At 39.4% G+C, this 12,159-nt stretch overlaps 1 long non-coding RNA gene across 1 annotated transcript; it reads right to left on the reverse strand.

Moving 5' to 3' along the window:
• Nucleotides 1-2,496: 2,496 nt before the first annotated feature.
• On the reverse strand, nt 2,497-10,112 carry LOC308190471. Its single transcript, XR_013947221.1, has 3 exons — nt 10,028-10,112; nt 8,062-8,226; nt 2,497-5,879 (listed from the first exon to the last, which is right to left on the reverse strand). It is a non-coding gene; the product is annotated as an uncharacterized lncRNA (long non-coding RNA).
• Between the last annotated feature and the right edge of the window lie 2,047 nt (nt 10,113-12,159).

The raw sequence follows: 12,159 nt of genomic DNA on the forward strand, positions 1-12,159 counted from the left end.
TGTTTTTGAATAATTTTAATACTGTTTGCAGATAATTCTACTCAGTAGAGCTTGAACTTCTTGATGCTATGAAACTGAGTTTCAAATGGTACATTTTCAGAAGACCCTTTATCTTCTCTATGAAATGTATCCCTTGTTAAAAAATTGTAAAATGTTAAAGTTAAAAGTTAAAATGTTGTAAAAAAAAAAAAAAAGTATAGCATTGAAGTTTCTTTATCCTTAATATTAATGTGAAGGATAACATTAAAGTACATTTACGTATAACTCTGCATGGTTCAAGATGTTCAGATTACTACCTCTGGCAATAGCAAATAATGTTTGGACTGTTTAAATTCTAAGATGATACAATACATCTTAGGATACAAAAGGATATTTTTTCCTGTAGTCCTCATTTTGTAGTATAGACAGAACAGTAAAGTTCCTATATCTATATGCTCATATCTAATGTAGGTGACCAAAATATTTTTTTGAAAGATGGCTGCATTTATCTTTTGAAAAGTCATGAGTCTCATTTACATTGTCAAGTTATGACAGTCTGAAAGCATAAAGTACCCTTAACATGAAAACCCCCAAACTAATATTTGATTGCCCAGACCTCCCACATTTAACAAGCTTTTATTTTTTTCCTTGAGGATGTGCTACTTTGCACAGCCTTGGTATGAATTACTAAGGGCTGGAAGGGGAAAACTAGTATTCAGACAACAGTGATTCTGTAATAGTTTTAAGAGTCTACATGAAACTATGTTCATGGGTTTTACTTTAATTATAAGAAATACATTTAGCTAAAAATCTCATGCAAATATAATCCACCTGGTCTCAACATGAACAGTAGTCAGAAATTCAGTTCATTGCTTCTTAATCCAGTGAAAAACATTCAAACACTTTAACTAGAAGACAGTATTAAATTATCTACCATGTGCCAAAATGGATAAAAACTTAACTTAATCTTTTTAAAATCAAAAAGTGGAAGCTAAGGATTGTATTTAAAATTAATTGCAGTAGAGCTTCCTCTATCAGTGAGGTAATAAATTATCTTGTGAAAGTGCTCAGCACTGATTCGCACTGAGCAATGGATATTGGGCAAATTATCAAAGCTACTGCACAAGATCCTTTCTACTTCACATTTCACTACAGCAGAAAGTTGAGGGAGAGGAGAAAAGGAGAAGAAGAGAATATAGAGATTAGCTGTCAGATATATTAAAACAGTTATTTACTGAGGCAAATAGGGACTTCTGTCTCCATGGTCATTAAATGTTAATCTAATGTGGAAACAGGGCTGCCCATAGTGTCAAAAAAAAAAAAAATATTTTCCTGCTGTATGCATCAGAATTTAGACCCATCTCTTCAGACAGGTTCTTAACCAGATTAACTAGTCTGCCTGAGGACACACCTAACATTCATCCTGGCTGCAGCTGTACAACATGCTCTACAGCACTTACTAAACATGAGAAATTACACATTCAGGCTCTTTAAGGATCTTGCATTAATTTTTGAAAGCTAAAAATGAGTAAAGCCATTACTGCTTTAAATCCAAAATTTCTGAGCATCTAGGGTAAGGATCAGTTTTATAGAACTAAACTGAACACCCCAAAATTCCAATTGTGATGGTAAACTGACAGATTTGAGACTCCACATCAAAGAAAAAGCCTCTCTAAGAGAAATATAGAGTTAAACACATAGATCAATACCATAGAATCATAGAATCATAGAACAGCTTGGGTTGGAAGGGATCTTAAGGAATCCTTAAAAGAGATTTAATTCCAACCCCCCTGCCCTAGACAGGGATGCCACCCACTAGATCAGGCTGGCCAAGGCCCCATTCCACCTGGCTTTGAACACCTTCAGAGATGGGGCATCCACAGCTTCTCTAGGCAACCTGTTCTAGTGCCTCCCTACCCTCTGAGTGAAGAATTTCATCCTAAAGTCTAATCTAAATCTCTGCTCTTTTATTTTGAGACCATCCCCCCTTGTCCTATCATTATCTACCAAAGTAGAGTCCTTCTCCATCATCATGAACCTTTCTCTATAAAAGCGTAACACTTTAAAAATTGTGTTTGAAATATTCCCCTTTTTAAAGACATGGAGACTAAGTTGATAATAATTTTCAACATTCAGGCTAATAATCGTGAAATTCTTAGCGGTGTACTGCATTAAGAATTTTCGTTTAGGTTTAGGTCCAGATCAGCCTTTCTATTTGTGCAATGGTTGTTTTATGCTTAACTATTTCATTTGCAGTAAGACAATATTATGGTCCAGATTCTATCTTGGTTTCATATTGAAGGAATGGACTTGGCATGTATTTATACATATTTATAGTAAATTAAACAAGAATTCTGCTTTGTGATAAGTATTCTCTGGAACTATTCTCTGATGCTTTTGCTTAAGATCTCTCTCTCTCTCTCTCTCTCTCTCTCTATATATATATATATATATATATATATATATATATTTTTTTTTTACCAGGGCTTTAAACTAGGTTTGACAGGGGAAGGGAGGGGAGCTAAAAGTGACAGAGAAGGGCTGGGGGAAGTTGTCACTGTTGTCACTGTTGAAGATAGTAGGGAAAAACCTCTGAGTTTTCCCATAGGATTGTCCAAGGGCTCCTCAGAGAAAGTAATGATACCAATACCCCATCCGGAATCTTCTTCTTGCATCCCTCCAGGGGTAACTGCACCTGCTGCTTCCCTAAAGTGCCTGTATACCAATGCGCAGAACATGGGAAAATAACAGGATGAGCTCGAGATCTGTGTTCGGTCGCAGGGCCACAATCTCGTTACAATCACAGAGACGTGGTGGGACACCTCGCATGACTGGAACACTGTCATGGAGGGCTATGTCCTTTTTAGGAAAGACAGGCTGGGGAAGAGAGGGGGTGGGGTTGCCCTTTATGTGAGGGAGCAATTAGGGTGTACCCAGCTCCACCTGGGGGAGGGTGAAGGACAAGTGGAGAGCTTGTGGGTGAGAATTAAGGGGTGGGCTGGTATGGGGGACACTGTTGTGGGGGTGTACTACAGGTCACCAGATCAGGAGGAGGAGGAGGTAAATGGCCTTCTACAAGCAGCTGATAGTAGCCTCATGATCCCGGGCGCTGATTCTCATGGGGGACTTCAATTATCCAGACATCTGTTGGGTAAGCAACTCGGCCAGGCACGCGCAGTCCAAACGGTTCCCACAAAGCCTTGAAGATAATTTTCTGACGCAGATGGTGGAGGAGCCGGCGAGGTGGGGCGTGCTTCTGGACCTTGTCCTTACCAACAGGGATGGGCTTGTTAGGGATGTGAAGGTTGGGGGCAGCTTGGGATGCAGCGACCATGAGATGGTGGAGTTCAAGTAGGAACTTGGTGGAAGAAGATAGGCTAAAAGCAGGATTGCTACCCTGGACTTTCGGAGAGCCAACTTCGACCTCTTCCAGGACCTGCTTGGGGGTATCTCATGGGCTAGGTTGCTAGAAGACAAGGGTGCTTGTGAGAGCTGGGCAACATTTAAACAGCACTTCTTCCAAGCTCAGGATCGGTGCATCCCTAAGAGCAGGAAATCAGGAAAGGGGGGCGGGAAACCTGCATGGATGAGCAAGGAGCTCATTAATAAGATCAAAAGGAAGAGGAAGGTCTATGAAATGTGGAAAAAGGTCCTGTCCTCTTGGGAGGAGTACAGAAGTGTTGTCAGGGCCTGCAGGGATGCGACGAGGAAGGCTAAAGCCCACCTAGAGACGAGGCTTGCAAAAGAAATAAAGGATAATAAGGGTTTTTTTAAGTATGTAAACAGTAAAAGGAAGACTAGGGATAATGTGGGTCCCTTGCTGAATGAGGGAGGTGTCCTGGTAATGGGAGACACCACGAAGGCGGAGATACTGAATGCTGTCTTTGCTTCAAGGACTCCCCCCTCGTGACTCCTCGACCCTGGCGGGAGGAAAAAGGGTCTGGGAAATGGAGGGCTCCCCCCTGGTTGATGAGGGAGTGGTTCGGGAGCGTCTGAGTGGGCTCAACACACACAAATCCATGGGTCCCGATGGGATGCATCCATGTGTGCTAAGGGAGTTGGCAGAGGTGATCACCGAACCGCTCTCTATCATCTTTGAAAGATCCTGGAGAACAGGAGAGGTGCCTGAAGACTGGAGGATAGCCAATGTCACTCCAGTCTTCAAGAAGGGCAAGAAGGAGGATCCGGGAAACTACAGGCCAGTCAGTCTCACCTCTGTCCCTGGAAAAGTGTTGGAACAGCTTGTTCTGGATGCCATCTCCAAGCAATTGGAAGAGAAGAATGTTATGAGGAGTAGTCAGCATGGATTCACCAAAGGGAAGTAGTGCTCAACCAACCTCGTTGCCTTCTATGATGGCATCACCAGCTGGGTAGATGGGGAGAGCAGTGGATGTCATCTACCTTGACTTTAGCGAGGCTTTTGATACTGTCTCCCACGACATCCTGATAGCAAAGCTGAGACAGTGTGGGATAGAGGAGTGGACAGTAAGGTGGGCTGAGAACTGGCTGACTGGCTGAGCTCAGAGGGTGGTGACTGGTGGCGCAGAGTCCGGCTGGAGACCTGTGACTAGCGGTGTTCCCCAGAGGTCGGTGCTGGGTCCGGTCTTGTCCAACATCTTCATCGATGACCTTGATGAGGGAATAGCGTCTGCCCTCAGCAAGTACGCCGATGACAGAAAGCTGGGAGGAGTGGCTGACACACCAGAAGGCTGTGCTGCAATTCAGCAGGACCTGGACCGGCTGGAGAGATGGGCAGGAAGAAACCAAATGAGGTTTAACAAGAGCAAGTGTAGAGTCCTGCACCTGGGAAGGAACAACCGCATGTGTCAGTACAGGCTGGGGGGGACATGACTTGCTGGAGAGGAGCTCTGAGGAGAAGGATCTGGGGGTCCTGGTGGACGACAGGTTGAGCATGAGCCAGCAGTGTGCCCTGGTGGCCAAGAAGGCTAATGGAATCCTGGCATGCATTAAAAGGAGCGTGGCCAGCTGGTCAAGGGAGGTGATCCTCCCCCTCTACTCTGCCCTGGTCAGGCCTCACCTGGAGTTCTGTGTCCTGTTCTGGGCTCCCCGGTACAAAAAAAGACAGGGTCTCCTGGAAAGAGTCCAGCGGAGGGCCACAAAGATGATACGGGGCCTGGAGCATCTTCCCTATGAAGAAAGGCTGAGAGACCTGGGTCCGTTCAGCCTGGAGAAAAGAAGACTGAGAGGGGATCTCATCAATGTGTATAAATACCTGAGGTGTGGGAGACAGAGGGATTTAGCCAACTTCTTTTCAGTGGTTTGTGGGGACAGGACAAGGGGCAATGGCCACAAGATGGAGCACAGGAAGTTCCACACCAACACGAGAAAGAACTTCTTCATAGTGAGGGTGACAGAGCACTGGAACAGGCTGCCCAGGGAAGTTGTGGAGTCTCCTTCTCTGGAGATATTCAAGGCCCGTCTGGACGCCTACCTGGGCAGCCTGCTCTAAGGAACCTGCTTTGACAGGGGGGTTGGACCCAATGATCTTTAGAGGTCCCTTCTAACCCCTACAATTCTGTGATTCTGTGATTCTGTGATACATATATATATATATAAATAAAGGTAATTCATTGAAGTTGTGCCGTGAAATTGATTTAGAGATATTCTTTTATGCCAGGGTAACTTAAAAGAATTCTGGTCTGTCACTTAAAATAATGTTGGATCATTTTAAATGAACTGATCTAATTGTAAACTGAATTTTAAGACATTTCCTTTCCTGTGAAATACTGATTTTATTTCAAGAACAGATCAACATGGATGCCTTTATCATATGAACAAAGATATCAAAATGCAGCAGCACATAACTTGTAGGATGGGTAACTATCTTCTCACATACTCAGAAAGCTGTTCCTTACTTTTCATCCTAGAGCAAAGTCATCCTAGAAAAATGAAAGGTTTTATTACATCAAAGAAATATTTCATATGGGACTCAAAGACTCTCTAATACCTAGTGGACCAAAGACCACTTCCAGATCAAAGAATACATGCGGGCGGGACTCCAGAACAATGACAGCACTATAAATCCTCATCTAGGTATACATTATTCCTAATTCCTACATCTTTGTTTTCTAGTGAAGGAAATTCAGGCTCACAGGCCAGAACAGAAGCATGGCTTACTTTGCACAGCTTTCTGATCAGAAGGATTGGACCAACACTGGAGATCATACTGATAGACAGCTTCTCTACACCTTATATCCAGTCACGACTGCTTTTTCTAAAATTTAGTGGCTATTATGCTCATTATACTGAAAATAAGCTTTCTTCACAGCTAAGGAATAAAGGTCAACAAAATTTGAAGACAGATATTTGCTGAGGCCAAGACAATAAGTCAAAAATCTTTATAAAGGTAACACGGTAATAAACTACTGATGGCATGTAACATGTAGCTTACAAAATGCACTACATCAGCCTAGCACAGTAATCTAACATGGATATCATCAAAAATGTCATGGCAAAACTAATGTATGCTTGTCAGAAATGTAAAAATGCCTAGATGACAGTATTTGTCTATTAGGAAATTTCGTTTACTAATGACACCTACAAATAATGCAATCAAGTTCTCAGTTTAGGTTTAAAAGTGTAATTTATAAAATTATATATTTTCTTTAGTTTCTTTTTGGAGGTGTATTTAAAAATTCCTTGTGTCTTGAAATTTGGTTTTATAGGTGAGAGTGAAGTATGTGAATATTGATATATACATTGATATGCACTCATGAAAGTGCCCATACATTGGAAAATAGGCATTGTTGTCATTATTATGGCTATTAATGTTATTAAAGATGCACTTCATGTTTAGTATCTTCAACTGTTCAGCATTTGTAATTGATTGAGTCATACATAACGTATCATTGCTTTGATGTCCTGCTTTTGGCTGAGTTAATTTTCTTCATAGTGTCTGATATGTGCCATGTTTTGGATTTAGGAGAAAAATAATGTTGATAATACACCAGTTTTTTAGTTCTTGCTGACTAGGTCAAGGACTTTTCAGCTTCTCATACTGCCCTAACAGCAAGGAGGCTGGCGGTGCACGTGAAGATGGGACGGGACACAACCAGGACAGTTGATCCAAATTAACCAAAACAATATTTCATATGATTCCATATGATGTCATGGAGAATAATAAAAATTGTGGGGAGTTGGACAGGGAGAGGCAGCCACTGCTCAGAGACTGGCTGGGCATTGGTCAGCTGGTGGTGTGCAATTGCACTGTGCATCACTTGTTTTGCATATTATTATTGTTGTTGTTGTTGTTATTATTTTCCCTTCCTATTCTGTCCTATTAAGCTGTCTTTATCTCAACCCATGAGTTTTACTTTTTTTTCTCAATACTCTCCCCCTTCCCTCTGATGGGGGAGTGAGCAAACAGCTGTGTGGTGCTTAACTGCCTGCAGGGTTAAAACACAACACTTGATAAAGACAACTTAATCCAAATTTGACATCTTCAGATCTTGTATTTCCTTTTTCATATGCTGTATGTTTCTATTATAAACTCTCATTTGGAATAAAAAAAATTGTCAAAATATAATCAAATGATAAAAGAAATACGTTGAAAATATTCTCAAAAATGTACATAGTAGATATAAATACAAGTATATGACAGATGTCAAAGAAAGTTATTAACATCAATAGATATATGTAGATGTCAATTTTAGAAATATAATTTATATTTTAAAACTTTTCTCAATAAAGATGATGTACTAAATCAAGGTAAAGAGGTACTGAGAAATTGTCCAAGCTTATCTTATCCTGTGTTTCTTACATGATTTTACAGGTACTTATTTATGGTTTCAGGTGGGTGTATTTCTCCACTGGTTATCTATTTCTCAGTTTTGTCTAAATCACTGTACCACCTATGTCTCTTACTTTATTTTCGTTTTCCCTGTATTGAAGGTAATTCAGCTTTACAGGCTCTGTTCTGTTTTATTGTCTTTTTTTTTTTTTTCTTTCAACTGTCTTTCTTTTCATTATTATTTTGTTAAGACTGACATATTTTTGATTTTATGTTTGTTAGCTTCAGTCACCCAACAACATTTTCTCTTTAAATTTTTATCATTGACACACCTGCCATTTTCCAGGGATCTCTCTGCAGTCTTTGCACAGTCTGTTTTGCAGTCTGCCTGCTGCCTTCCTGTCCTGCTTCTTAGTCCTGTTGGCTAACACTGCTCTGGATAAGTGAAAATATTCTTCACCATGTGATCCTCCAAGATTGCTGAAGACCTTCTTCAGCTGAAAGGAAGGAGTTAATCATCACGTAAAGCCAAGATACACAGAATTTTGAGAGTCCAGAACAATCTACAGAAACAATTCTCAGCATCTGTATACCAGATGCTGAGAAGCCATTAGTTCACTAAACCTATTCAGTTTTTACCTCCTATTATGAAAAAAGTGGGCTTAGAACTATAAGGTATTAAAAATAAAAAGAGTCATTCATTCTTATGTTTGAACCTTTAGGGTCTCCTTTTTTTTTTTTTTTTTTTTTTTTTTTTTTTTTTTTTCCACATGAACGTCTTACAAAGTAACGCCATAGATTTTCATGTAATTAAATTATTTGAGCACTTTTAGGAAATATTAAAATCAAACCACTTCACAGCTCTCCCTTCTACCTCATTAACACATCATCTTTTTCCACTTCTATATCATCAGAATCTCAGTATTCCCACTACACTTCATATCATTTTACTGCTTGATTCTGCCTCACATTCCTAAAAAATTATTTTAATTGGTGTCTTTCTTTCACATTAAGGCCAGAATGGGAACCCAAAGGACAGCTTGACCTTTGCAGGACTACAGAGAGTAATAAGAACTTTGGGGGGCTTAATCTTGCCACACTGCTTCTAAACTCATAGTTCAGTGGCCCACAAATTTCTAAAAGCCTTTTCAAGGGGACTCATATTATTTCTGAATAATCTGAAAAGACCAAGCCTGTTATCAGATACTTTAAACTCAACAAATTGGCATTGTACATTCCATTGTCAAATATAATGTGGCCCACAAATCACAAAAGTTTGAATACTACAGAGTTTAGGAATAGAAATCATTTTCTGCATATACACAGCATCATAATAATATCTTAAGGAAAATACAGTTTTCTAGAAAGAAAACTGAACCCACAAGCCTGAATCTGGCTAAAGAAGAAGGAAACTGAGTCATGAGAAAAACAGAAGAGGAAAAAAATTACATGTTTTTGTCATTCGGATATTGTTATTGACACACTGTTTTCAATGATGAACAAGCTGTTATATGTTCCCCTGTGGCACAAGAAGTAAATTTATCAGGCAGTGATCCCAGGCTAGAGTGATAAAAATCATCAAAAACATATAAACAATTTACTAAACAAGGGAACATAGACAATCCTTATTGTGATGTATAATTTATAACAATTATACGTCATGATATTAATAATTGCTTCTGACAGGGATGTGGGAACCTATGCAAACACTATTAGCTTTTTTTCCCATGTTCCCCAGAAGTTTTATTGGTTATAATTTTAGCTTTCATAATGTAGGACTGAAAAGAGGGAGAAAAATGACTGTCAAGCCTTAGGTCAATTGCTGATGGGAGAGAGAGAGAGAGAGAGAGAGAGAGAGAGAGAGAGAGGGAGGGAGAGATATTAAAAAAAATAATAAATATAATTCAATAACATAACTCACACATGGGAACATGGGAAGAAGTGGAGGAATACAGTTTACATGGATTAAAGCAAGACCAGGAAAAGAAAATGTCTCTAAAATTTTATTAGGCTGTTTTCAGCTCCTAATAAAAACATACTAACATGTTCCAAACTGATTTAATATGACAGTCCGCAAAAGAATAAAAATATCTGATTAAATCACTGGGCAGAAACTGAAGTGCTGAAGTGCAAAACTTGAAGGTAAAGTTCTGAAAGAGAACAGGTTTTTACCAGGAAACACCAGTTTCAGAAGAATTTGACAGTTCCATTGCTGCCATCTCTCATGACAAAGAGGAAGTACTCTGCTGAGCTCATGCCAGTGTTCGTGCCAGTCTATGTGTTTGTGTCCAGCCTTACCTGCAGGTCTGAGCTTGTTCCTACATATACTTTACCTCAGGGACAGGGACCTGGTGCTTTCAGGGAGCACTGCTCTGGACAGAGCTGCCAGTTGGGCAGCCCAGAGTCACAGGCATGAGGGTGGAAACGATTTCTGGAACAGCTGGTGCCCTGCATTAGCTGACACCTGTGGTGATAGAGATGCATCTGAGAAGACACAGGAAAACACAATTAATTACATGGTATAACCTGGTCTTTCTGTAAAATCCACTTTTCAAAGTTGCAGTTTGAGACAGAACATGTGTAATCAATTTGTCTTCATAGGTTATATCAGAGCATTTAGATATTAGGAAGAATTTATTCATGGAAAAGGTTGTTAGGCATTGGAACAGGCTGCACAGGGAAGCAGTGGAGTAACCATCCCTGGAGGTATTTAATAGACATGTGGACTAGGATGTAGACATGGTTTAATGGTGGACTTGATAGTGCTAGGTGAGGGTTAGAGTTGATGACCTTAAGGGTTTTTTTCCAACCTAAATGATTCTATGATTCTTAGAATTTTTAACACTTTCAAAATGTGGCAAGCCTAAGTCCCCGTGAGACTGGGGAATGGCTTTTCCAGTTCTACACCTTCAGCAATTGCTATGCTTCAGTCTCCCTGTAGTACCTTAGCACCTTTCAATGCTGTCTACCAAAAGTACTGCTTCATCTTTTTCTAAATGAGCTTTTGATATCCATAGTGCAGAGAGCTATTTGCTTAATTTTCATGCAGACAGTACTATAATACTAATGTGGAAACAAATGCCAGTATAGATTCAACTGCACAGAAATCTCCTAAAAATATGATCACTAAAGTTGGTGGTGTTTCCTTCTATTGGAATTCATGAAGTGTTTTAAATTCTGTTACAGTTAAAAGGTTAAAGCATTAAATCTGAATTTCTTCCAACCATTAAGTAATCATACATGTATTAGCTATTCAGGAAAACTGTACACAGACCACGTTATAATTTTACATTACAGCTGTTGAGAAACCTTGCACTCTGACTTTGATTTATAACTCTTTCACCTGCAAAGGACTACAAATCAAAAACTAGAAAACCTTTCCAACCTCTTTAATTTCTATTGTATTTCCAAACCAGCAGAATAAATTAGTACCTCTATGTATTAATCAGAACCTCTTTGGGCATAACACAGTCTAGCCACAACAGTGAGACTGTGTAACACGTGGAAAAATGTTTTTGGAATAATTTTCATGAGTGCCAGATTGTGTGCATATTTGGTGACAAGGAGAGAGCTAAAAACATAGAAGAGAATAAAAATTTGCACAGGCAAATTTTGTAAATATACCCATTTAATTCAGTAAAGAGGGACTTGAAAATTCTCAGGAGAACTGGGTACATAAACCTTATTCACCATTTCTGAAGTCAAGCAAGCAAATATGCTTTAGGTCTGTAGCATGTCAAAAAAAAGACAAGGACTATAATGGAATGCTTCCTATATATCCGTGGAAACTCCTTGTCTCCTCCAACTTTTGATAAGTCAAAGTCTACTTTTTCAATAAAACTTTAGAACATCTGAAAACATAATCTTATTTTCTTTGACTATGTATGACCATAAAGAGATGCCATTGGGTATTCAGATGTACTGTTGGGTCATCGAGCATAGTTGGGTCATCTGTTGGAACATGATAAGGCTCCTGTTTGGCCTGAATGTACATGTTCAGCATACAAGACAAATATCAGAAGACTCAATGGACTTTAGATCCCATTACAAATGAAAAAGCTTAAAGAGAGCATAAATTTTCTCATGACAGAAGCATTCATTATATGAAACATATCTTTAGTGAAATGATGAACGTTTGGTTCATATCCTACAGGAGGAAAACTACTGATAGTAGGGGTGTTTCAGTTTTCAATTAAAACTGCTTTTGACTTGACATAACAACTCAAGAAAAATTTGGAACTCTATATAATGCTAAACAAACACAAATTTCTGAGCATGATATTGTTTCAGTTGAAAAACGAGAAACATATTTGTCAATACAAAAGAAGAATCATAGATTCATAGAATCATTAAAGTCGGAAAACACCTCCAAGATCATTTGTTCCAACTATCCCCCTACAACCAATATCACTCCAACTATGTCCCTAAGT

Source organism: Anser brachyrhynchus, assembly GCF_964034855.1.
Source record: "Anser brachyrhynchus genome assembly, chromosome: 2".
NCBI lineage: Eukaryota > Metazoa > Chordata > Aves > Anseriformes > Anatidae > Anser > Anser brachyrhynchus.